This window comes from Mus caroli, unplaced genomic scaffold (assembly GCF_978045245.1).
Source record: "Mus caroli unplaced genomic scaffold, Mus_caroli_1 scaffold_22, whole genome shotgun sequence".
In the NCBI taxonomy this organism is placed as follows: domain Eukaryota; kingdom Metazoa; phylum Chordata; class Mammalia; order Rodentia; family Muridae; genus Mus; species Mus caroli.
In genome coordinates this window covers 6,676,947-6,701,968 of record NW_028227277.1, presented here as the reverse complement: position 1 = coordinate 6,701,968, position 25,022 = coordinate 6,676,947, and positions in this window count along the sequence as shown.

Sequence of the window (25,022 nt, the reverse complement as noted above, 5' to 3'; positions counted from 1 at the left end):
ATAACAACAGATCCTGAAGACATCCAAAACACCATCAGATCCCTCTACCAAAGGCTATACTCAACAAGACTGGAGAACCTGGATGAAATGGAGAAGTTCCTAGACAGATACCAGGTACCAAAGTTGAATCAAGATCAGGTTAATGATCTAAACAGCCCTATATCCCCCAAATAAACAGAAGCATTCATTAATAGTCTCCCAACTAAAAAAAGCCCAGGACCAGATGGGTTTAGTGCAGAGTTCTATCAGACCTTCAAAGAAGATCTAATCCCAGTTCTTCACAAACTATTCCACAAAATAGAAACAGAAGGTACTCTACGCAATTCATTCTATGAAGCCACAATTACTCTGATACCTAAACCACAAAAAGACCCAACAAAGATAGAGAACTTCAGACCAATATCCCTTATGAATATTGATGCAAAAATCCTCAATAAAGTTCTTGCTAACCGAATCCAAGAACACATCAAAACAATCATCCATCCTGACCAAGTAGGTTTCATCCCAGGGATGCAGGGATGGTTCAATATATGGAAATCCATAAACGTAATCCAGTATATAAACAAACTCAAATAAAAAAACCACATGGTCATCTCCTTTGATGCGGAAAAAGCATTTGACAAAATCCAACACCCATTCATGATAAAAGTCTTGGAAAGATCAGGAATTCAAGGCCCATACCTAAACATGATAAAAGCAATCTACAGCAAACCAGTAGCCAACATCAAAATAAATGGTGAGAAGCTTGAAGCAATCCCTCTAAAATCAGGGACTAGACAAGGCTGTCCACTTTCTCCATACCTATTCAACATTGTACTTGAAGTTCTAGCCAGAGCAATTCGACAACAAAAGGAGATCAAAGGGATACAAATTGGAAAAGATGAAGTCAAAATATCACTTTTTGCAGATGATATGATAGTATATATAAGTGACCCTAAAAATTCAACCAGAGAACTTCTAAGCCTGATAAACAGCTTCGGTGAAGTAGCTGGATATAAAATTAACTCAAACAAATCAATGGCCTTTCTCTACACAAAGAATAAACAGGCTGAGAAAGAAATTAGGGAAACAACACTCTTCTCAATAGTCACAAATAATATTAAATATCTTGGCGTGACTCTAACTAAGGAAGTGAAAGATCTGTATAATAAAAACTTCAAGTCTCTGAAGAAAGAAATTCTAGAAGATCTCAGAAGATGGAAAGATCTCCCATGCTAATGGATTGGCAGGATCAACATTGTAAAAACGGCTATCTTGCCAAAAGCAATTTACAGATTCAATGCAATCCCCATCAAAATTCCAAATCAATTCTTCAACGAATTAGAAAGTGCAATCTGCAAATTCATCTGGAATAACAAAAAACCTAGGATAGCAAAAACTCTTCTGAAGGATAAAAGAATCTCTGGTGGAATCACCATGCCGGACCTAAAGCTTTACTAAAGAGCAATTGTGATAAAATCTGCATGGTACTGGTATAGTGACAGACAAATAGACCAATGGAATAGAATTGAAGACCCAGAAATGAACCCACACACCTACGGTCACTCGATCTTCGAAAAGGGAGCTAAAAACATCCAGTGGAAGAAAGACAGCATTTTCAACAAATGGTGCTGGCACAACTGGTTGTTAACATGTAGAAGAATGCGAATCGATCCATTCCTATCTCCTTGTACTAAGGTCAAGTCTAAGTGGATCAAGGATCTTCACATAAAACCAGAGACACTGAAACTTATAGAGGAGAAAGTGGGGAAAAGCCTTGAAGATATGGGCACAGGTGAAAAATTCCTGAATAGAACAGTAATGGCTTGTGCTGTAAGATCGAGAATTGACAAGTGGGTCCTGATGAAACTGCAAAGCTTCTGCAAGGCTAAAGACACCATCAATAAGACAAAAAAACCACCAACAGATTGGGAAAGGATCTTCACCTATCCTAAATCAGATAAGGGACTAATATCCAATATATATAAAGAACTCAAGAAGGTGGACTCCAGAAAGTCAAATAACCCCATTAAAAAATGGGGCTCAGAACTGAACAAAGAATTCTCACCTGAGGAATACCGAATGGCAGAGAAATACCTGAAAAAATATTCAACATCCTTAATCATCAGGGAAATGCAAATCAAAACAACCCTGAGATTCCACCTCACACCAGTCACAATGGCTAAGATGAAAAATTCAGGTGACAGCAGATGCTGGCGAGGATGTGGAGAAAGAGGAACACTCCTCCATTGTTGGTGGGATTGCAAGCTTGTACAACCACTCTGGAAATCAGTCTGGCGGTTCCTCAGAAAATTGGACATAGTACTACTGGAGGATCCAGCAATACCTCTCCTGGGCATATATCCAGAAGATGTCCCAACCGGTAAAAAGGACACATGTTCCACTATGTTCATAGCAGCCCTATTTATAATAGCCAGAACCTGGAAAGAACCCAGATGTCCCTCAACAGAGGAATGGATACAGAAATTATGGTACATTTACACAATGGAGTACTACTCAGCTATTAAAAAGAATGAATTTATGAAATTCCTAGCCAAATGGACGGACCTGGAGGGCATCATTTTGAGTGAAGTAACACAATTACAAAAGAACTCACACAATAGGTATTCACTGATAAGTGGATATTAGCCCAAAACTTAGGATACCCAAGATATAAGATACAATTTACTAAATGCATGAAACTCAAGAAGAATGAAGACCAAAGTGTGGACACTGTGCCCCTTCTTAGAATTGAGAACAAAACACCCAGGGAATGAGTTACAGAGACAAAGTTCGGAGCTGTGATGAAAGGATGGACCATTTAGAGACTGCCGTATCCAGGGATCCTTCCCATAAGCAGCTTCTAAACGCTGACACCATTGCATACACTAGCAAGATTTTGCTGGAAGGACCCAAATATAGCTGTCTCTTGTGAGACGATGCCGGGGCCTAGCAAACACAGGAGTGGATGCTCACAGTCAGTTATTGGATGTATCACAGGGCTCCCAATGGAGAAGCTAGAGAAAGTACCCAAAAAGCTAAAGGGATCTGCAACCCTATTGTTGGAACAACATGATGTACTAACCAGAACCCCGGAGCTGTTGTCTCTAGCTGCAAATGTATTGAAAGATGGCCTAGTCGGCCATCATTGGAAAGAGAGGCCCATTGGACTTGCAAACTTTATATGCCCCAATATAGGAGAATGCCAGGGCCAAAAGAATGGGAATGGGTGGGTAGGGAAGTGGGGGGCGCTATGGGGGACTTTTGGGATAGCATTGGAAATGTAACTGAGGAAATTATGTGATAAAGTATTAAAAATCAAAAAAAAGAAAGTTACCAGTAAAATTTCTTTATATTTTACTTTAACGTATGTTTAGATATGAACATAAAGTATTTCTTTAAAATAAAATATGCACCATACTTTAAAAATGAAAAAAAAGAAGGTATTCCATGAAAAAGCAATATTTACACAATATTTTTGAACAAATCCAGCCCTCTAAGGGATAATAAAGGGAAAACTCCAATATAAGGAGGGAAATTACACTCTCGAAAAAGCAAGACATTTATCTTGAAGCAAACATAAAAGAAGATAGCTACATGAAAAAATTCCACCAAAATATCAGGAAGCAACAAAGACTTTTCCTTAGTATCTCTTAATATGAGGGGATTCAATTCACCAATAAAAAGACATAGACTAACAGACTGGATGTGTAAGCAACACCCATCATACCAGAAACCAACCTCAGGGACAAAGACAGATATTACTTCAGAGTAAAAGACTGGAAAACAAATTTCCAAGCTAATGGTCCAAAGAAACAAGCTTGAGTAGCAATTCTAATATCAAATAAATTTGACTTTCAACCCAAAGTTATCAAAAAAGACAAGGAGGGACACTTCATATTCATCAAAGTTAAAATTTACCAAGATGAACTCCCAATTCTGAACATTTATACACCAAATGCAATGGCATTCACATTCCTATAAGAAACTTTAGTAGAGCTCAAATCACACATTGTACCCAAGACAATAATAGCGGAACTCCCCTCCCTCATTAATAGACATATACTGGAATCAAAAATTAAAAAGGACTCAGCGAACCTAACAGAAGTTATGAAACAAATAGATTAGTTGATATCTATAGAACATTTTACCCTAAAACAAAATGATGCCCATTCTTCTCAGCACCTCATGATGCCTTCTCCATATAATCAGTCCCAAAACATGCCTTAACAGATATAAAAATGTTGTAATACTCCCATGCATCCTACCTGATCACCAAGAACTAAGGTTGATTTTCAATAATGTTATAAATAATTGAAAACACACATAAACATAGTAGGTGAACAACAATATAGTGAGTGATAACTTGGGCAAGGAGGAAATATAAATAAATTTAAGACTTTTTAGAGTTTAATGAAAATGAATCTGCAACATACCAAAAGTTATGGGACACAATGAAAGCAGTTCTAAGAAGGAAACTCATAGCTATGAATGCCTCCAAATAAAAATTGACAGAGGATACAGGAGTAGGTTGACAGCACACCTAAACATTCTAGAACAAACGGAAGTAAATTCACTCAAGATGAGTAGAAGGCAGGAAATAATCAATCTCAGGGTTGAAATCAACCAAATGGAAACAAAGGAATTCTACACACACACACACACACACACACACACACACACACACACACACACACACACAAATCAAACAAATTAGGAGCTGATTCTTTGAGAAAATCAAGAAGATAGATAAAATATTAGCCAGACTAACTACAGGGCAAAGGGACAGTAACCAAATTCACAAAACCAGAATTGAAAAGGGAGCCATAACAACAGATACTTAGGAAATCCAGATCAGATCTTATTAAACAAGCATGTATTAAAAAAAATGAAAATTAGGAAATAAGGAAAAAATGCACACTTGTCTAGAGAGATAATAGGTACGAAATTGAAATCAGTATCAGATAATTCCTGTAATTACTCCAATAACTCCTAAAGAAATAGAAGCAGTCATTAATAGTCTCCCAACCAAAAAAAGCCCAGGATCTGATGAACCCATCAGATTTCTATCAGATCTTCATGTGTGAGACCCCAACTTAGAGCGTTTCTCCCTGGAAGGTAAAGCCCCTGGACTTTCCCCAAGCTTGTTTTCCCTAATCTCTAAACATACAGCTAGAAAGAAGCTCTTTGTTCACTATAGCCTGCAAAAAGCCTTTTTTTGTTTCTGAGCCTTACAGCCAGAGATGTGATAATTGTAATTTTGCCAAAGACAATTGGGCAGAGAAGAACACTCCTCCCAACTTTTCCCATCTCCTCCCAACTGCACCCAGTTCCTCCCAACTCCTCCCAACTCCTCCCAACTCTACCCACTTCCTCCTAGCTATCCTCCCAACTCTTCCCAATTCCTCAGCTAGCTGTTAAAAGCCCCCCACTGTCAACACTCCGGGTTGAAATCCCCACCCTGTACGGTAGAAGAACTTCATCCTCAGCTAGCTGATAATAAAACGTCTTGTAGTTTGCATCAGGTGTGATTATCTATTGAGTTTGCTGTCCAGCTCATTCTGGAACATGAGTGGAAGCCCAACTTCGGGAGTCTTACATGTGCGTTCTCATACACCAGGAGGCCTACCCCAGTTCTCAGAGACCCCACTTGGAGGTAGGATCCTGTCTTTGCTATGTCTTTGTCTGTCGGCTATGTTTGAATTCAGCATTATGGTTTGTAGTTGTCTGCACTCCTGAGAACAATGACCTCCCTGTTCTGGATGGAGGGCAGGGATACTGAGAGACATGTTAGTCGTAACCGCTTGCTGCACTGGGAGATGTCCAGGAAGGTATGAGGGAGCTCCAGGGATGCATGGAGATCTCCAATCGAGGTGCCAAATGAGAGTGTGCTCACTTGGCTGTCTGTTTCTGTTACTGGGTGCCAAGTGAGCATGTGCTCACTCAGCTGTCTGTTTCTGTTTATATATATATAATATATATATAGTGTTGTCTCCCTGTATGTGACTCTGATGATGGGACAGACTATTAGCACTCCTCTTGGATTGACTCATGAGAATTGAACTGAAATTACTACTAGGATTCACAGTCTGTTTGTAGATGTCAGAAAGAGATTTTGGAGAACTTTCTTCTCAATGAAATGGCCAGCTTTTGGTGTTAGTTGGCCAACAGAGGACACTATTGAACTGATTGTCATTTCTGCAGTTAAAGATGTTGTTGCACAGAAGAGACTAGGGTCTCAACCAGAACAAGCACCCTACATTGACATCTCGGAAATTTCGGCGCAGGAAGCTCCCCTGACCCCATCCTGGTTGAAGCCTTGGGTTCAGAAGAACAAGCTGGACTCCTGAGTCCTAGCTTTCCACCACTCACCAAAAAAAAAAAAAAACAAAAAAACAAAAAAACAAAAAAACAAAACAACAACAACAACAAAAAAACCCTAAGATAAATATGTTGGGGGGTGAACTGCAACAATTGGCTCCTCCCAAGATCTATCCAGAGATAGAAGAACCTCCAGAATATTGTAACACCACACCCTCATATCACTAACTGGTCTCTCCCAGATACCTCACCAGGGTACCACTGGAGACACGGGGGAGGGACCAGCTTCTGGAACACAAGACAAATGAGCATGGAGCTAAGAGAGACCAGACTCAACAACCTTGCTGGCTTTAGGTACTTATGGCCTACTCCAGCAGACCCCGGAACTGCAGCCTCTTCATTACTGGTCTTTTTCCTTCTCTGATCTCTATAATTGGAAGGCAAATCTCGCCACCTTCTCTGAAAACCCCTCTACCCTTACTAATCTAATGGAATCTCTCATGTTTTCTCATCAGACCACTTGAGATGACTGTCAACAGCTTTTAAGGGTTATTTTTATCACACAGGAGAAGAAAAGGATTCTGCTGGAGGTAAGAATGAATGTGCTGGGGGCAAATGGATGGCTGACACAACTTCCAAATGAAATAGATGCATGCTTCCCCCTCTGACACATACTGACTGGTACCCTAACAGGCCTGAAGGTAGTGAGCAGTTGACAGTTTGGCGCAGGGATACATTACCAGGAATGAGAGGAGCTGACAGACAACCCAGCAATGTGGCCAAGGTAAGAGGGATCCTACAAGAGGAAAAGGAGCTACCAGCAGAGTTTCTAGAGTGCCTCTTAGAAGCATACAGGCATTACACTCCCTGTGTCAGAGAGCCAGCAGGCCGCTCTGGTCATGCCTTTCATTGGGCAGTCTGCTAATGCCATTAGGAGAATGTTACAGTGTCTAGAGAGTCTGAAAACACTATCTTTGCAAAATCTGGTTAAGGAGGCAGAGAGTGTACCATAAGAGAGAGACTAAAAAGAAATAGGAGAAAGAGAATAGAGAGCATCTGAGGCAAGAGAAAGTAGATGAGATGGAAGGCAGGCAAGAATTTTAAATAGGATTTTGGATACATTTGCAAGTGATAAGGAAGTTTATAAAAAAGTTGGAGGGAGAAGGCAGACAGGGTACCTGGGCAACACAGGGCCAAAAAGACCTCAGAACTCTATAGGACCTTTACGACCACCTCTACATAAGGACCAATGTGGGTACTGTAAAGAAAAGGGACACTGGGCAAGAAACTGTGCCATGAATGAGACAGATATCAGAACAACTAAGTCCTTACTCCAGGGGATGATGACTAGGGATATGGGGCACAGACCCATTCCCTGAGACTAGTGTAACCCTAACTGTGGAAGAGACCCCTACAGCTTTTCTTTTTGGTATCAGAGCAGTTTTTTCAGTCCTGACAAAGTCACTGGAGAAATTGAGTAACCAGAAAAACGAAGTAATTGGGGCTACTGTTCAGAAACCATTCTCACCTTGCTTGGTAGCACACGCCTTTAATCCCAGCACTCGGGAGGCAGAGGCAGGTGAATTTCTGAGTTCGAGGCCAGCCTAGTCTACAGAGTGAGTTCCAGGACAGCCAAGGCAACACAGAGAAACCCTGTCTCGAAAACACACACCCAAACACACACACAAAAAAGACAGAAACCATAATCTTGGACCACTGATAAGAAAATTAATCTAGAAGTAAGCCAAGTAACTGATTCCTTCCTCATCATTAATGAATGCCCCACCACATTGTTGAGAAGAGACATAGTAGCAAATTTAAAAGTCCAAATAAGCTTTTCTTTTGAAGGAACTTCAATCCCTTGGCAAGCCTCTATCTCTATAATTTGAATTTTAAAATTAGAAGAAGAATATAGATTACATGAGCCTCAATCCCTGTCAAGAAAAGTATTAGAAGGGACCAGGTAGGGGAGATATCCTAAATGCTGGGCAGAGACTTGGGATATAAGAGAGGCAAAGAGGGTGCACCCCATCCTTGTGACACTGGAAACTGATACAACAATACCCCATGAGCAAAGAGGCCCAAGAGGGCATCAGACCTCACATTCATAGTCTCTTAGAACTTGGTGTTTTGGTCCCTTGTCAGTCTTCCTGGAATACTCTATTGCTACCAGTTAAAAAGCCAGGCTTTGCCACCCTGGCACTCTCTACCATACCCCCTTACTAAAGAGACTGTGACTTTCTCATGGACCCCCAAACACCGGAAGCCTTTAAAGAGATTAAAAAATCTTGCTTAGTGCATCAGCTCTAGTCCTGCAAGACCTGAACTAGCCTTTCATCCTCTATGTAGACCAAACAGCAGAAATAGTGAGATGGGTCCTGACCCAAAATCTGGGGAAATAGAAACGACCTTTGGCCCAATTGTAAAAAAAAAAAAAAAAAAAAAAAAAAAAAAAAAAAAATTAGACCCAGTGGCCAGTGGATGACCATCTTACTTAAAAGTTATCGCTGCTGCTGTGTCAGTATTTCTCAAAGAGGCTGACAAACTGACTCTAGGTCAATGAACTATAGTAGTAGCCCCTATATCCCCATGCCTTAAAAAGCATCATTAGACAGCTGCCTGATTGCTGGATGACTATTGCTCACAGGACCCATTAACAGAGCCTTTTACTGACTGAAAGAGTATAGTTTGCACCCCTTCCCATCCTGAATACTGCCACCTTGCTGCCAGAAGCAGACGACTTCCTACAAATACACCAAGGTATAGACATCCTGGCAGAAAAAAACTGAAATTAAGAAATACCTCACTGACCAGCCATGGCCAGGATGCCCTAACTGGTACACAGATGGTATTCGCTTTTTGGTTGAAGGTAAAAGAAAAGCAGGGGCAGCAGTGGTCAATGGAAAAAAAAAAAAAAAAAACATCGGGGACAGCAGCTTGCCTGAAGGCATGACAGCCCAGAGAGAAGAGCTAATCACACTCACCCAAGCCTTGCAGCTGGCCAAAGAGAAAAACACCAATATCTACACAGACAGCAAGTATGCTTTCACCACTGCTCACATACATGGGGCGATCTATAGAAAACAGGATTTACTCACATCTGATGGGAAAGATATTAAAAATAAAAAAGAAATCTTGAACCTATTAAAAGCCAAACACTTTCGAAAAAAAACTAACTGGCCATCATATATTGCACCCATCTCCAAAAAGGTCATGATGCCATAGTGAAGGGAAATCAGATGGCTGACCTTGCTGCCAAACATGCGGCCCTAGGGGAAAAAAAAAATAAAGAACTTAATAACCATTATAAACTCAAAGACGCAGGCTTGGACTACAGTCTAGAAGATCAAGAATAGAAAAAAAAATACCTGAGATATGTGTATATACTACCCAAAGAGTGGCTAAGACCCAAGATGGTCACTGGATCCTGCCCACCAGAGAAGGGTTACAATATGTAGCCAATCTACACAGGCTCCCCCACTTGGAAACTAAGAAGCTAAAAAAATTGTTAAGAGCTCAAACTACTATGTTACTAGATTGCCAGATGTTGCCCAGGAGTTTGTTAATGAATGCCAAGCCTGTGCCCTCACCAATGTCAGCCACCAGAATAATGCTCCCCAGAGGGGGTTTATGAGGTGACGGCCTGGTACATTCTGAAAAGTAGATTTCACTGAAGTTAATTTCGCCAAGTACAGTAATAACTATCTATTACTTTTTATAGACACCTTTTTAGGCTTGGTCAAAGCCTTCCCCACTAAGGAGACCGACAATGTTGAGGCAAAGAAGATATTAGAGGAAATGTCCCCATCATTTGTCATCCCTAAGGTACTTTCATCAATCAAGTGCCCCTCCTTCTTTGCCCAGGTAAGCCAAGGGTTAGCCAGAAAATTGGGGATCAATTGGAAGTTACATTGTCCCTATATACCCCAGACATCTGAACAGGTAGAGCAGATGAATAGAGAATTAAAAGAAACCTTGACTAAATCAGCTTTAGAGACATGCAGAAAAGATTATGAATCTCTCCTTCACTTCAACTTATTGTGAGTATGGAACACCACAGGAAAATTTAATCTTACACCCTTCCAACTCCTCAATTGGGGACCACCTTCCTTAACAGAAGCAGGGGGAATGTTTGACCCTGATGTTCCTTTTTCTGAACCCCTGCTAGCTCGCTTAAAGACCCTAGAACTGGTCAGAAAAATGCCTTGGAATTGCTGAAAAATAAAACAAAACAAAACAAAAAAAAAACAAAAAACAAACAAACAAACCAAAAAAACAAAAACAAACAAACAAACAAAAAACACCTACCTGCTGCTTTTGGCAAGCCCCACCACCGCTACTCCAGCATGTGCTGGGCTCCTGCACCCAGCCCACCATGGCTCACTGGCCCAGTGCTGCTCACATTCACCAGGCAGTGCACAGGAACCTCCTCCCTCCCTCTTACCACGGCAAGAGAAACTTTTGTCTCATTCAAGTGCATTTTGAGGCTCTCAAGGTTATAAATCCTAGAGCTGTGACCTCTTGTTGGCTTTGTTTGGCAGCTGGGCTAGCGGTTATTTTTCCTAGTTTTAAGACTAGAACTATGTAGAAGAAGTAGTGGGGAATGTGAGACTCCAACTTAGAGCGGTTCTCCCTGGAAGGTAAAGCCCCTGGATATTCCCCAAGGTTGTTGTCCCTGATCTCTACAAATGCAGTCAGAAAGAAGCTCTTTGTTATTTATAGCCTGCAAAAAGCCTTTTTGTTTCTGAGCCTTACAGCCAGAGATGTGATAATTGTAACTTTACAAAAGACATCCGGGCAGAGAACAACATTCCTCCCAACTCTTTCCAACTCTTCTCCCAACTCCTCCCATCTGTTCCCAACTCCTCTGAACTTTCATCCCAATTCCTCAGCCAGCTGTTAAAAGCCACCTTCTGTCACAGCTCAGGGTCAAACTCCCCTGCCCTGCACGGTGGAAGGAGTTTGTCCTCAGCTAGCTGATAATAAAACCTCTTTCTGTTTGCATCAGGTATAGTTTTCTCTTGAGTCATTGGGGTGCTGGCCAGCTCATTCCGGGACTTGAATGGGCTTCAGTGGAGGGCCAGTTTCGGGGGTCTTACACATGGAGACCTAATACCAATATTCTTCAAACTATTATGCAAAATCAAAAGAGAAGGAATACTATTGAGTTTATTCTATGAAGCCAGATTACAATTATATTCAAATGATACAAAGACCCAATGAAGAAAGGAAACTTCACACCATTTTCCCGTATGAATACCAAAGCAAAAATACTCAATAAAATCCTTGCAAACCGAATCAAAGAATACATCAAAACGATCATCCATCATTTCAAGTAGGCTTCATCCCTGGGATGGTTTAATATATGGAAATCCATCAAATTAATCCACTATAGAAATAAACTCAAAGACAAAAACAACATGCTCAACTCATTAGATGCTGAGAAAGTATTTGACAAAATGCACACCCATTTATAATGAAAATCCAAGAAAGATCAAGAATGCAAGGCCCATATCTAAACATAAAAAAAACAATGGACAGCAAACCAGTAGCCAGCATTAAACTAAATGTTGAGAAACTTGAAACAATCCCACTATATTAGGGACTAGACAAGTCTGCCCACTTTCTCCCTACCTATTCAATATAGTAGTTGAAGACCTATCCAGAGTAATTAGACAACAAAAGGAGAACAAATGAATAAAAATTGGAAAGGAAGACGTCAAAATATTACTATTTCCAGATGATATGATAGCATGTATCAGTGACCCAAAAATTTGCCAGAGAAATCCTAAACCTGATACACAACTTCAGTGCTGTAGTTGAATATAAAATTAACTCAAACAAGTCAATGGCCTTTTTCTACACAAAGGAAAAGCAGGATGAAAAACTAAACAAAAAACAAACAAACAAACAAACAAAAAAACACCCTTCACAATAGTCACAAATAATATAAAATACCTTGGTGTGAATCTAACTTATGAAGAGAAAAATACATATAGTAAAAACTTCAAATCTCTGAAGAAAGAAATCAAAAAAGATCTCAGAAGATGGAAAGATAGCCCATGCACATGGATTGGAAGGATTAATAGAGTAAAAATGGCTGTCCTACCAAAAGGAATCTATAGATTCAATGCAATCACCATCAAAATACCAACTTAATTCTTCACTGAGTTAGAAAGGGCAATTTGCAAATTCACCTGAAATTAAACAAAAAAACCAACAACAAACAAACAAAAACAAAAACAAAACAAGACAAAAAACAACCCTAAGATAGGAAAAAGTATCCCCAACAATAAAAGAACCTTTTGTGGAATAACCATGCATGAACTCAAGCTGTACTACAGAGCAATTGTGATAAAAATGGCATGGTACAGGTAGAGTGATAGACAAGTAGATAAATGAAATAGAACTGAAGACAGAGAAATAAACCGACACACATATGGACACTTGATCTTTGATAAAGGAGCTAAAACAATCCAGTGGAACAAAGACAGCATTTTCAAACAGTGGTGCTGGCTCAATTGGCAGTCACCATGTAGAAGAAGGCATATTGATCTATTCTCATCCCTTGTACAATGCTCAAGTCTAAGTGGATCAAGGAACTGTACATAAAACCAGAGACACTGAAACTTATAGGGAAGAAAGTGGGGAAGAACATGGAACATGGGAAAAGGGGGAAAATTCTTGATGAAAAGAAAAAAAAAAAAGAGCAGCAATGGCTTGTGCTGCAAGATTAAACATGGAAAAATGGAACCTCATAAAATTGCTAAGCTTCTGTAAGGTCAAGGACACTATCAATAGGACAAAACTGCATCCAACAGATTGGGAAAAAAAAAATCTTTACCAATCCTAAATAAGATAGGGGTCTAATATCTAATACATATAAAGAGATAAAAAATCTGGACTCCAGAAAATCAATTTTCTCTATTTTTAAAAATTGGGACAGAGCTAAACAAATAATTCCCAACTAAGGAATACCGAATGATTTAGAAGCACCTAAAAAATATTCAACATCCTTAATCATCAGGGAAATGTAAGTCAAAATAACCCAGACATCCCACCTCACAACCGTCAGAATGGCTAAGATGTAAAATTCAGATAACAGCAGATGCTGGCGAGAATGTGTTGAAATATGAACACTCCATTGCTGGTGGATTTGCAAGCTGTTACAAACAGTTTGGAAATCAGTCTGGTGGTTCCTCAGAAAATTGGACATAATTCTACTAGAAGATCCAGCAATAGTCCTCCTGGGCATATACCCAGAAGATGTTCCAACTTGTAATAAGGACACATGCTTCACTATGTTTATAGCAGCCTTATGTATAATAACAAGAATCTGAAAAGAAATCAGGTGACTCTCTTTAGAAGAATCAATATAGTAAATATGGTACTTTTTCTATAATGAATTACTACACAGCTATTAAAAGCAATGATTTAAAGAAATTCTTAGACAAATGGTTGGATCTGGATGATATCTTCCTAAGTGAGATAATCCAATCACAAAAGAACACACATAATATGCAATCATTGATAAATGGATATTATCCCTGAATCCCAGAATGACCAAGGTAAAATTTGCAAAACCCATGAAACTCAAGAAGAAAGACCAAAGTGTGATTATGTTGTTCCTTCTTAGAATGGGGAACAAAATACCCATGGGAGGAGTTACAGAGACAAAGTTTGGAGCTTAGACTGAACGAATCCATACACTGCCTCACTTGGGGATCCATCCCATAAACAGCCACCAAACCCAGATATTATTGAAGATGCACCAAGAGCTTGGGGACAGGAGACTGATATAGTTGTCTCCTGAGAGGAACTGCCAGTGCCTAACAAATAAAGAAGTGGATGTTCACTGACATCCATTGGACTGAGCACAGGGTTCCCAAATATGGAGCTAGAGAAAGTACCCAAGGAGCTTAAGGAGTTTGCAGGAACTTAGGAGGAAAAAAAAAACATAAACTAACAAGTACCCCCACAATTCTTGGGACTAAACCACCAATCAAAGAAAAGAAATAATGGGGCACATGGACCCAGCTGCATATGTAGCAGAGGATGGAGTAGTTGGTCAACAATGGGAGGAGAGCCACTTGTTCCTATAAAGGTCCTATGCCCCAGTATTGGGAAATGCCTGGGCTAGGAATTGGGAGTGGGTGTGTTGGGGAGCAGGGGGAGAGGGGAGAGGACAGGGGATTTTTGAAAGGGAAACTAGAAAAGGGGATAACATGTGAAATATGAATAAAGTAAGTATATAATAGAAAAAGAAATGAAATAATTTATTTGCAGGTATTATGAAATAAATTCATGTATGGCAAACATATTATAGGAACTATGTTCAGGTTTTTTCCTGGGGCAAAATCATAGCAAGTTATTGTTTCTCAACATATTGTGACTATAGTTTCAAGAGTAGGTATATGTGCTGCTAAAACTCGTGTATAAGAATAGATAAATATAGGTAAAATTAAAAATGAAGTCTATGAAAACTCTTAACAAAGATTTCTTCCATTTTAGGAGACTAGGTAAAGGTCTAATGAAATGCAGGACACAATTAATGCCCAACACTGGATAAGCTATACCTTTAGTAAGAGACTCCTCTGAAACACTTATGTCATCTTCTTCATCATCACAGTCCAAAATTATAAGTAACCTTCCTTTGGTATCACCATCATTTTCTTAAGCGCCATTCTTCTCTTAAGAACTTAATAGTCCTCTTAGTTTAAAAAAAAAAATAAAAAATTAAAAGGAAAAAAAAGAACTTAGTTATCTGAATAAAAGGTATCATTTAAATAATTAAAATGACAAAAAAATCAAATAATTATCTTAGTTCAATGAAAGATCATTTCTTTTGTTTTTTAATATATAGTACTTTTAATCATTTGTCTTTATCAGAGAGTTCTGTATACATATTCAATATGGTGATGCATATATATGTGTGTGTGTGTGTGTATATATACACAAATATACACATACACACACACATACACACACACATACATACACACATATACCCATACACACACACACACACACACACACACACACATACACACACACACATATATATATATATATATATATATATATATATATATATATATATATATATACTTCCCAGGAACATTTTCTCTATGTATCCTATTTATCATGTCCCTTTCCCTCACAACTTGTTTCAAAACCTTCTTTAACTTATTTAAAAAAAAAAAAAAAAACTCCTTCAGAACCAAAGTTAACAATCTGCCATTTCTCAGTTTAAAAAAGACATAACCTGGCCACATTTCAATATGTGATTCCTCCCCTCCTTCCAGAAAACGATGAGCAAAATTTGTTCGCCTGTAATTTTTGAGGCATCTGAATTTTGATCGAATCACCCATACATTCTTTTTAAACAAAACATAAGCAATTCTGTTTATCAGTTTATCTCAGTCTAAGGTAAACTCACAGTTCTATCCAGAAAGATAAAGAACATGGTAACTGTATGTTCATATAAAAAAGACCCAACGCTTAGTCTACAAGAAACACTCATCACCACCACCCAAACATAAAGGCCTTATATTGGAGAATATGGGGATTTGGGGAAGCCGAGGATTTCAAACATCTGAAGATTGTAAGTTCGAGGCCAGCCCAAGACAGGGCAGCCGGAACTACAAAGATAGATCCCATCCTACAGAAATAAAATTGAGAGAAAAAGCTGAACATGGTAGTGCAAGTCTTTAATCCCAATAAATGGGCAATTGAGATGGAAGGATCCGTGGTCAGAATCCATACCAGCTGACTTATGAATCTCTTGCAATATTTCCTCTTCTTCTTTTCATTCATTCTTCTTATACAACTCTACTGTCTGTAATGTTCATAAAGTGTATATCAAAGGAACACACCGTAGACAAGACAACGAGGAGGGAGGAATCCTCAGTGTGTTTCTAATGGATCCTGAACAGCACACAGGACAAGCGCCAAGGCTTCTCACCCATGGCTCCCTGGCCCCCGACCCCTAGTCCTGCAGCCGGCTCTCTGATCCTATCCCAAGGCCCCAAGCTTTTCTCTTCAAAGGGTTCCCAATCCTCTCTGCCCCTGACCTGTTCATTCCTCTTCCATGAATACGGTCCTCCACCTTCCATTCACCCTCAGATACCAGAGGAAATGACTATGAGGAGCCTTTTCCTCACATAATGGCCACCTGGGCCTGAGATGTCCGACCCCGTAACACCTCGATTAACTGTCCAACAACCATGATCAGAGCCAACTATCACTTACAGATCATCTAAGAGGAGAACACCTTCCAACCGCACCCTTCGGTGCTCAGATCCTCAAAGGAAAAAAAACACTTGTCAGGAGCCAGGCCCGGATAGAGGTCTCTATGTACCCTTAGTGATGCCAAATGGACAAAAGAGGTCTCACCCAAGGCCTGCGCTGATTGGCTGAATATACCCTGCGCATGCGTACATGGAGTACCAGGTACCATCATTTTGAAGTGAGTTTTCAGGAGGTGGGAATAAGCTACTGGCTTTAAGACAAATGATTTCCTGTTTATAGGTTGATAAGCCCTTACAAACTTGAAAAACTTGAACAAATGTGTAACATATGAAACACTGCAAATGACACTAGTTAATTTCAACTGTAGAGGCTCTTGTAAGCATTTTTGTATTTTATTTATTTATGTGCGTAAGCATTTAATGTTGTGGACTTCTGCATGTACATACGCAAACCAGAAGAGTCTATGCTGTCCTAAGAGTTCAGAAAGGAGCATCCAGAATCCCTACAACCTCTGGTACCCTCCTGTCTCCACCTTCCTAGTATTGAGCTGGATTAGAAGAGTGTGCTAGGCAGTGCAGGCCCTCTCTCTCACTTATGTGCTTAGTCTCTCCGGCCCTCTCACTCACTTATGTGCTAGGCAGCCCAGGCCCTCTCTCTCACTCATACATTAGGCCTTGCAGGCCCTCTCTCTCACTTATGTGCTTGACTGGGCAGGCCCTCTCTCTCACTTATGCCTTTGTTGCATACAGAGGCTGGAAGAGAGCACTGATTCTCTAAAAAACGTGACTGTGCACAAATTGTGGGCCACTATGTGGGTGCTTTGTGCCCCATCCTCTGCATAGTACAGGTGCTTTTTTTTGTTTGTTAGTTTTTGGTTTTTGTTTTATTTATTATTATTATTATTTCTATAAACCGGGTTTCTCTCTGTAGCCCTGATTTTCCTGGAACTTACAACAGGCTGGCCTTGAATTCAGAAATCTTTGGCTTCTGCCTCTCAAATGCAGGCATGAATCACTACTGTCGAACCAACAGTTGCTCTTAATAGCTAGTTTTTCTTTTTTCTTTTTTTCAACTAGACTAGTGTGTATTTCATGCATCCTAGGGCATTCTTCCCATTTACTTTCAATGTTTTCCTACTTGTATATTAGTTTTTCAAAAAGGCTATAACTTTAAAAAAGACCAAAGAGGGATATATGGGCTGGTTTGGTGGAAAGAAATGGAAGGAAGAAGTTAGGCATAATAATAATAATAATAATAATAATAATAATAATAATAATAATAAACAATAATAGAAACATTTTAAAGTTTTTAAGTCTATCATTATTAAAATGTGTGAGTGCTCTGTTTATGTGGTCACCTACATGACAGAAGGCGGCATCAGATCACTTTATAAACGGTAGTAAGCCACCATGTTTTTGCTGAGAAATGAACTCAGGATCTGTAAAAGATTAGCCAGTGCTCCTAACTGCTGAGCAATCCCACCAATTCTAGAAATAGTTTTGATTTAAGTTTTAATGCATTATGATAAGAAAATATACATAATTTCAATTTATCTGAATTTGTTAACATCTAAAAGCATATTTTAAGTAAACAGACTTACATCACATTCTTATTTTTCTTTTGTACCACAACTCCTCTAGCTGACGCCCACTCAAAACCTATTAAACCTTTCATTTTTTATCATGTTCCTTAATATTTATAAAATATTGTAACAATAAAATGAATATTATAAAGTTTTTTTGATATAAAACAACAATCAATTGAATAGTCTTATGTAGATGTTTGTCTGCAGCAATACTGAAAATACATTTTTCTCAATATAAATTTTAAGTAACTCCAAATATATTAACTGTATTATATTTTAAAATAATATATAACTATTGTTTTTTTAATGAACATAAGTAGTATTTTTTTCTGTTTTTTTGTTTGTTTGTTTGTTTTGTTTTTAGTTGAGCTTAAAAATCTTGATATACAGATTATGCTAAGAGGACTCTGAAGCTGTCTTGTGTGAGGGTAGTCCAGTGGCTGGCAAATACAGAAGTAGATGCTCACAGTCACCTATTGAGTGGAACACATGGCCTCCAATGGAGGAGCTAGAGAAAGTACACAAGGAGTTGAGGGGATTTGAAACCCTAAATTAGGAACAAATTATGAACTAACCAGTACCTCCAGAGCTTGTGTCTGTAGTTGAATATGTAGCAGGGGATAGCCTGGTAGGCCATCTGTGGGTGGAGAGGCCCTTGGTTTTGAGAAGGTTATATGCCTCAGTACAGAGTACTGCCAGGGACAGGACTTGAGAGTAGGTGGGCTGGGGAGCAAGGACGGGGAAGGGTGTAGGGGAATATTGGAATGTAAATGAAGAAAATATCTAACAAAAAATGAAATTAAAAAAAAAAATCTTGGCTTACTGTGATTCAAACAAAATAAGAAGTTTATGAACACTGGATTTCATTGTAATAAGGATCTACTTGAATTTCCCTCACATCACCAAAGAATTTTACCTCCATAGTAGCTAAGATAAGAGTTCACAATTTTGCTGCACCAAGGAATGAATTGAAGGCATGATTTTGGATACTAATTTCCTGCTATGGTCAAAGCTATTTGACTTGAGTGATTGTTGTCATTCTCAGAATACATGTTACAGGGTACATTCACTTAAGGAATGGTGTGTGTATTAAGATGGTCTATCCCTGAAGTCATTCATCAACTGTTTCAATGAAGAATGGTTCTGCTTGGAGGGTGTCACAGAAGTTAGTTGAGGGTAGGATTCAGTTTACATTGGATGTGATTTTTTTTCAAAAGCATTCATCTCAGAATAGTAGTAACTTATAAAGTCCTCTTCTTCAGAATTGATACAATAATAATAAATATCAAGCAAAACGTTCAGTCTCACTCTTTGTTTTTCTCTTATAAGCCACCTCCCAAATTAATTGTCTACATTAATTTTGGTTTATAAACAGTTTTGAAATATATAACCTGTTTTGAAAACCATAGTATAGTGTAAAAACAACAAATAAACAATCCTACAAATAGAGAGGCTGAGATAGGAGAAGTATAATTTCAAGACCATTATGTGGCACACAGCAAGACTGTGTTATGTACAAAAAAGCAGAAAGACTATATGGATTGTAGAACATTGGACCTATTAATCCCATTTTCCAAATTAGGGACAACAGAATGACACACGGCTAATTTCTAAATACTCACATTTATGAATTTCAATTAATTAGGTTATGTTGGTAATATTAATTTTCATATTAACAGATATTAAGGTATATGATTACTTCATATTAATTTTCTTGTTAGAGGTGGACGTACGTTTGTGTGGATTTGTTGAAAGATTACTTTCTTGCTTCTTCTCGGGTGTAGTTTCACTCCTTCAGTGGGTGTTTTCCATCTATTATTCTTTGTAGGGCTGGATTTATGGAAACGTTATGTGTAAAATTGGTTTTGTCATGGAATATATATTATTTTCTCTGTCTATGGTGATTGAGAGTTTTTTTCAGTATAGGAGCATGGGCTAGCATTTATGTTCCCTAGAGGCAGAATAGATGCTGGGACTCGTATCCTTTTATGAAAATACATCCATGAGTTGAGAGAGGAGGACTTCCACTGGCCTGTGTACCCTAGTGCCATGTTCTAGGTGCTGCTAGTGATGGGGGAACTAAGTGACAACAGAAACCACCTCTTTCATAATCCAACCTAAGAATGTCAGGCGGAGTTTATTTTGGCTGACTCATGGTAACCGGATCTTATAGAGAGAGGTTGGGACTCATGTATCACTTCAGATAGTGCTTTTAAGTTCAGTCTTTTGTATTTTACAGAGAAGGAAAAGAGAGAAATCACTTCATGAAGGATAACACCCAAGAAAGCAAATGATCAGGGCAGCTTTATGGCAACACAACAATGTGCCCAACACTAGTGTTTCCTAGTGGTTTGGTGGTGTTAAGTAGCCATGGGGCTGGAGAAAGTCAGATTGCTTTTTGTTATTGTTTTCTTTTATTTTAACATTTCCCTTTTTCAGGCAGTCTCATTTAGTTTTTCCCTGCTGCTAAGACACCAAATGTTATCGGGTACATTCGACCTTACTGATCTCCATAGGACTATACTTGGCAGGATCAGAGTGGAAACTGGGTATTTTACAACCAATTAACTTGTCCACTTGCCTACCTCTGGTCATCTCAATTTCTCCACCTAAATACTTTACTGATAATTTCTTCAGCATGCAGCCTATAACATGATTCACAGGCAGGTACTAGAACTGCTTCTGCTTCAGTAAGAAATTCAAGTCCTTTCTCTTCTTTAGGACTTGTTAACATTTGAAGATATACAAATGCATTTATCTGAGGAAGAATGGGCTATACTTAACCCATTCAAAGAGGCACTATACAGTGCTTTAATGCTGTACATCTACAAGCTAACCACCTCTGTAGGTAAAAATAACTCCTTTCCTTTGTGTATGCATTGTGTAACCTGGACTGTGCTCATGAAAAATACACCTTGGGAGAAATTACCTTTTGGGTTATAATTGATTTAGATTGCTTCTTCACTGTTGAATCAGGAAGTGCTACAAAAAAATATTTCTTTTCTATGTTATTTTTTTTGTTTTTTGGGTTGTTTGTTTTTCAAGATATATTTTCTCTGCATAACCCTGGCCATCTTCAAGATAACTCTGTACACAGGCCTGACCACAAACTCACCTGCCTTTGCCTCCCAAGTTCTGAGTTTAAAACATGTACTACCACCACCACCACCACCACCACCAACACCACCACCACCACCACCACCACCACCACCACCACCACCACGATCCAGCTCAGCATAAAAGTTCTTAGTTTTAATGAGGATCAATTATTCCTTTTAGAATGAATATTTCTTCCATGAAATCTAGAACTCTTAATTCACTTAGTCTTAGATATCTTCCAGTTTTCCTAAATCTTTTATTTTGTTCTTACATTTAAATCCATGCCCTTGTGAATTAATTTACAAACAGTTTGAAGTTGAGATTGAGGCTGATTCTTTTACCTATTATGTGTCATGGCTCTCTAGGGAAACAAAACGTACAGCAAAAATAATTAAGTAAATAAATAAAAAATAAAAATAATTATATATATATATATATATACAATGCATGATTTTATAAAACTATGATGTATATATATATATTATATATAATTTATGTATGTATGTATGTATGTATTTATTTATTTATTTTTATTAGGTATTTTCCTCAATTACATTTCCGATGCTATCCAAAATGTCCCCAATACACTCCACCACCAGTCCCCCACCCACCCTCCCCCACCCCTTGGCCCTGGCATTCCCCTGTACTGGGGCATATAAAGTTGGCAAGTCCAATGGGCCTCTCTTTCCAGTGATGGCCAACTAGGCCATCTTTTGATACAAATGCAGCTAGAGTCAAGAGCTCTGGGGTACTGGTTAGTTCATAATAATGTTTCACTTATGGGGTTGCAGTTCCCTTTAGCTCCTTGGGTACTTTCTCTAGTTCCTCCATTGGGGGCCCTGTGATCCATCCAATAACTGACTGTGAGCATCCACTTCTGTGTTTGCTAGGCCCCGGAATTGTCTCACAAGAGACAGCTATATCTGGGTCCTTTCAGCAAAATCTTGCTAGTGTATGCAATGGTGTCAGCGTTTGGAAGTTGATTATGGGATGGATCCCTGGATATAGCAGCCTTTAGATGGTCCATCCTTTCTTCACAGCTCCAAACTTTGTCTCTGTAACTCTTTCCAAGGGTGTTTTGTTCCCAATTCCAAGAAGGGGCACAGTGTCCACACTTTGGTCTTCGTTCTTCTTGACTTTCATGTGTTTAGCAAATTGTATCTTATATCTTGGGTATCCTAAGTTTTTGGGCTAATATCCACTTATCAGTGAGTACATATTGTGTGAGTTCCTTTGTGAATATGTTACCTCACTCAGGATGATGCCATCCAGATCCATCCATTTGCCTAGGAATTTTATAAATTCATTCCTTTTAATAGCTGAGTAGTACTCCATTGTGTAAATGTACCACATTTTCTGTATCCATTCTTCTGTTGAGGGGCATCTGGGTTCTTTCTAACTTCTGGCTATTATAAATAAGGCTTCTATGAACATAGTGGAGCATGTGTCCTTCTTACCGGTTGGAACATCTTCTGGATATATGCCCAGGAGAGGTATTTCTGGATCCTCTGGTAGTATTATGTTCAATTTTCTGAGGAACCGCCAAACTGATTTCCAGAGTGGTTGTACCAGCTTGCAATCCCAACAACAGTGAAGGAGTGTTCCTCTTTCTCCACATCCTCGCCAGCATCTGCTGTCACTTGAATTTTTGATCTTAGCCATTCTGACTGGTGTGAGGTGGAATCTCAGGGTTGTTTTGAGTTGCATTTCCCTGATGATTAAGGATGTTGAACTTTTTTTCAGGTGCTTCTCTGCCATTCGGTATTCCTCAGATGAGAATTCTTTGTTCAGTTCTGAGCCCCATTTTTTATCGGGGTTATTTGATTTTCTGGAGTCCACCTTCTTGAGTTCCTTATATATATTGGATATTAGTCCCCTATCTGATTTAGGATAGGTAAAGATCCTTTCCCAATCTGTTGGGGGTCTTTCTGTCTTCTTGACAGTGTCTTTTGCCTTGCAGAAGCTTTGCAACTTTATGAGGTCCCATTTATCAATTCTCGATCTTACAGCACAAGCCTTTGCTGTTCTATTCAGGAATTTTTCCCCTGTACCCATATCTTCGAGGCTTTTCCCTGCTTTCTCCTCTATAAGTTTCAGTGTTTCTTGTTTTATGTGGAGTTCCTTAATCCACTTAGATTTGACCTTAGTACAAAGAGATAGGAATGGATCAATTCGCATTCTTCTACATGATAACCGTCAGTTGTGCCAGCACCATTGGTTGAAAATGCTGTCTTTTTTCCACTGGATGGTTTTTGCTCCCTTGTCAAAGATCAAGTAACAATAGGTATGTGGGTTGATCTCATGGTCTTCAATTCTGTTCCATTGGTCTACTTGTTTTTCGTTATACCAGTAACGTGCAGTTTTTATCACAATTGCTCTGTAGTACAGCTTTAGGTCAGGCATGGTGATTCCACCAGAGGTTCTTTTATCTTTGAGAAGAGTTTTTGCTATCCTAGGTTTTTGTTGTTCCACATGAATTTGCAGATTGTCCTTTCTAGTTCGTTGAAGAATTGAGTTGGAATTTTGATGGAGATTGCATTGGATCTGTAGATTGCTTTTGGTAAGATAGTCATTTTTACAATGTTGATCCTGCCAATCCATGAGCATGGTAGGTCTTTCCATCTTCTGAGATCTTCTTTAATTTCTTTCTTCAGGGACTTGAAGTTCTTGTCATACAGATCTTTCACTTCCTTTGTTAGAGTCACGCCAAGGTATTTTATATTGTTTGTGACTATTGAGAAAGGTGTTGTTTCCCTAATTTCCTTCTCTGCCTGTTTATCCTTTGTGTACAGAAAGGCCATTGACTTGCTTGAGTTAATTTTATATTCAGCTACTTCACCGAAGCTATTTATCAGGCTTAGAAGTTCTCTGGTGGAATTTTTAGGGTCACTTATGTATACTATCATATCATCTGCAAAAAGCGATATTTTGACTTCTTCTTTTCCGATTGGTATCCCCTTGATCTCCTTTTGTTGTCTAATTGCTCTGGCTAGGACTTCAAGTACAATGTTGAATAGGTAGGGAGAGAATGGGCAGCCTTGTCTAATCCCTGATTTTAGTGGGATTTCTTCCAGCTTCTCACCATTTACTTTGATGTTGGCTACTGGTTTTCTGTAGATTGCTTTTACCATGGTTAGGTATGGGCCTTGAATTCCTGATCTTTCCAAGACTTTTATCATGAATGGGTGTTGGATTTTGTCAAATGCTTTTTCAGCATCTAACGAGATGATCATGTGGTTTTTATCTTTGAGTTTTTTTATATAATGGATTACATTGATGGATTTTCGTATATTGAACCATCCTTGCATCCCTGGGATGAAACCTACTTGGTCAGGAAGGATGATTGTTTTGATGTGTTCTTGAATTCAGTTAGCAAGAACTTTATTGAGGATTTTTGCATCAATATTCATAAGGGAAATTGGTCTGAAGTTCTCTATCTTTGTTGGGTCTTTATGTGGTTTAGGGATCAGAGTAATTATGGCTTCATAGAATGAGTTGGGTAGAGTACCTTCCGATTCTATTTTGTGTAATAGTTTGTGAAGAACTGGGATTAGATCTTCTTTGAAGGTTTGATAGAACTCTGCACTAAACCCATCTGGTCCTGGGCTTTTTTTAGATGAGAGACTATTAATGACTGCTTCTATTTCTTTAGGGGATATAGGGCTGTTTAGATCATTAACCTGATCTTGATTCAACTTTGGTACTTGGTATCTGTCTAGAAGCTTGTCCATTTCATCCAGGTTCTCCAGTTTTGTTGACTATAGCCTTTTGTAAAACGATCTGATGG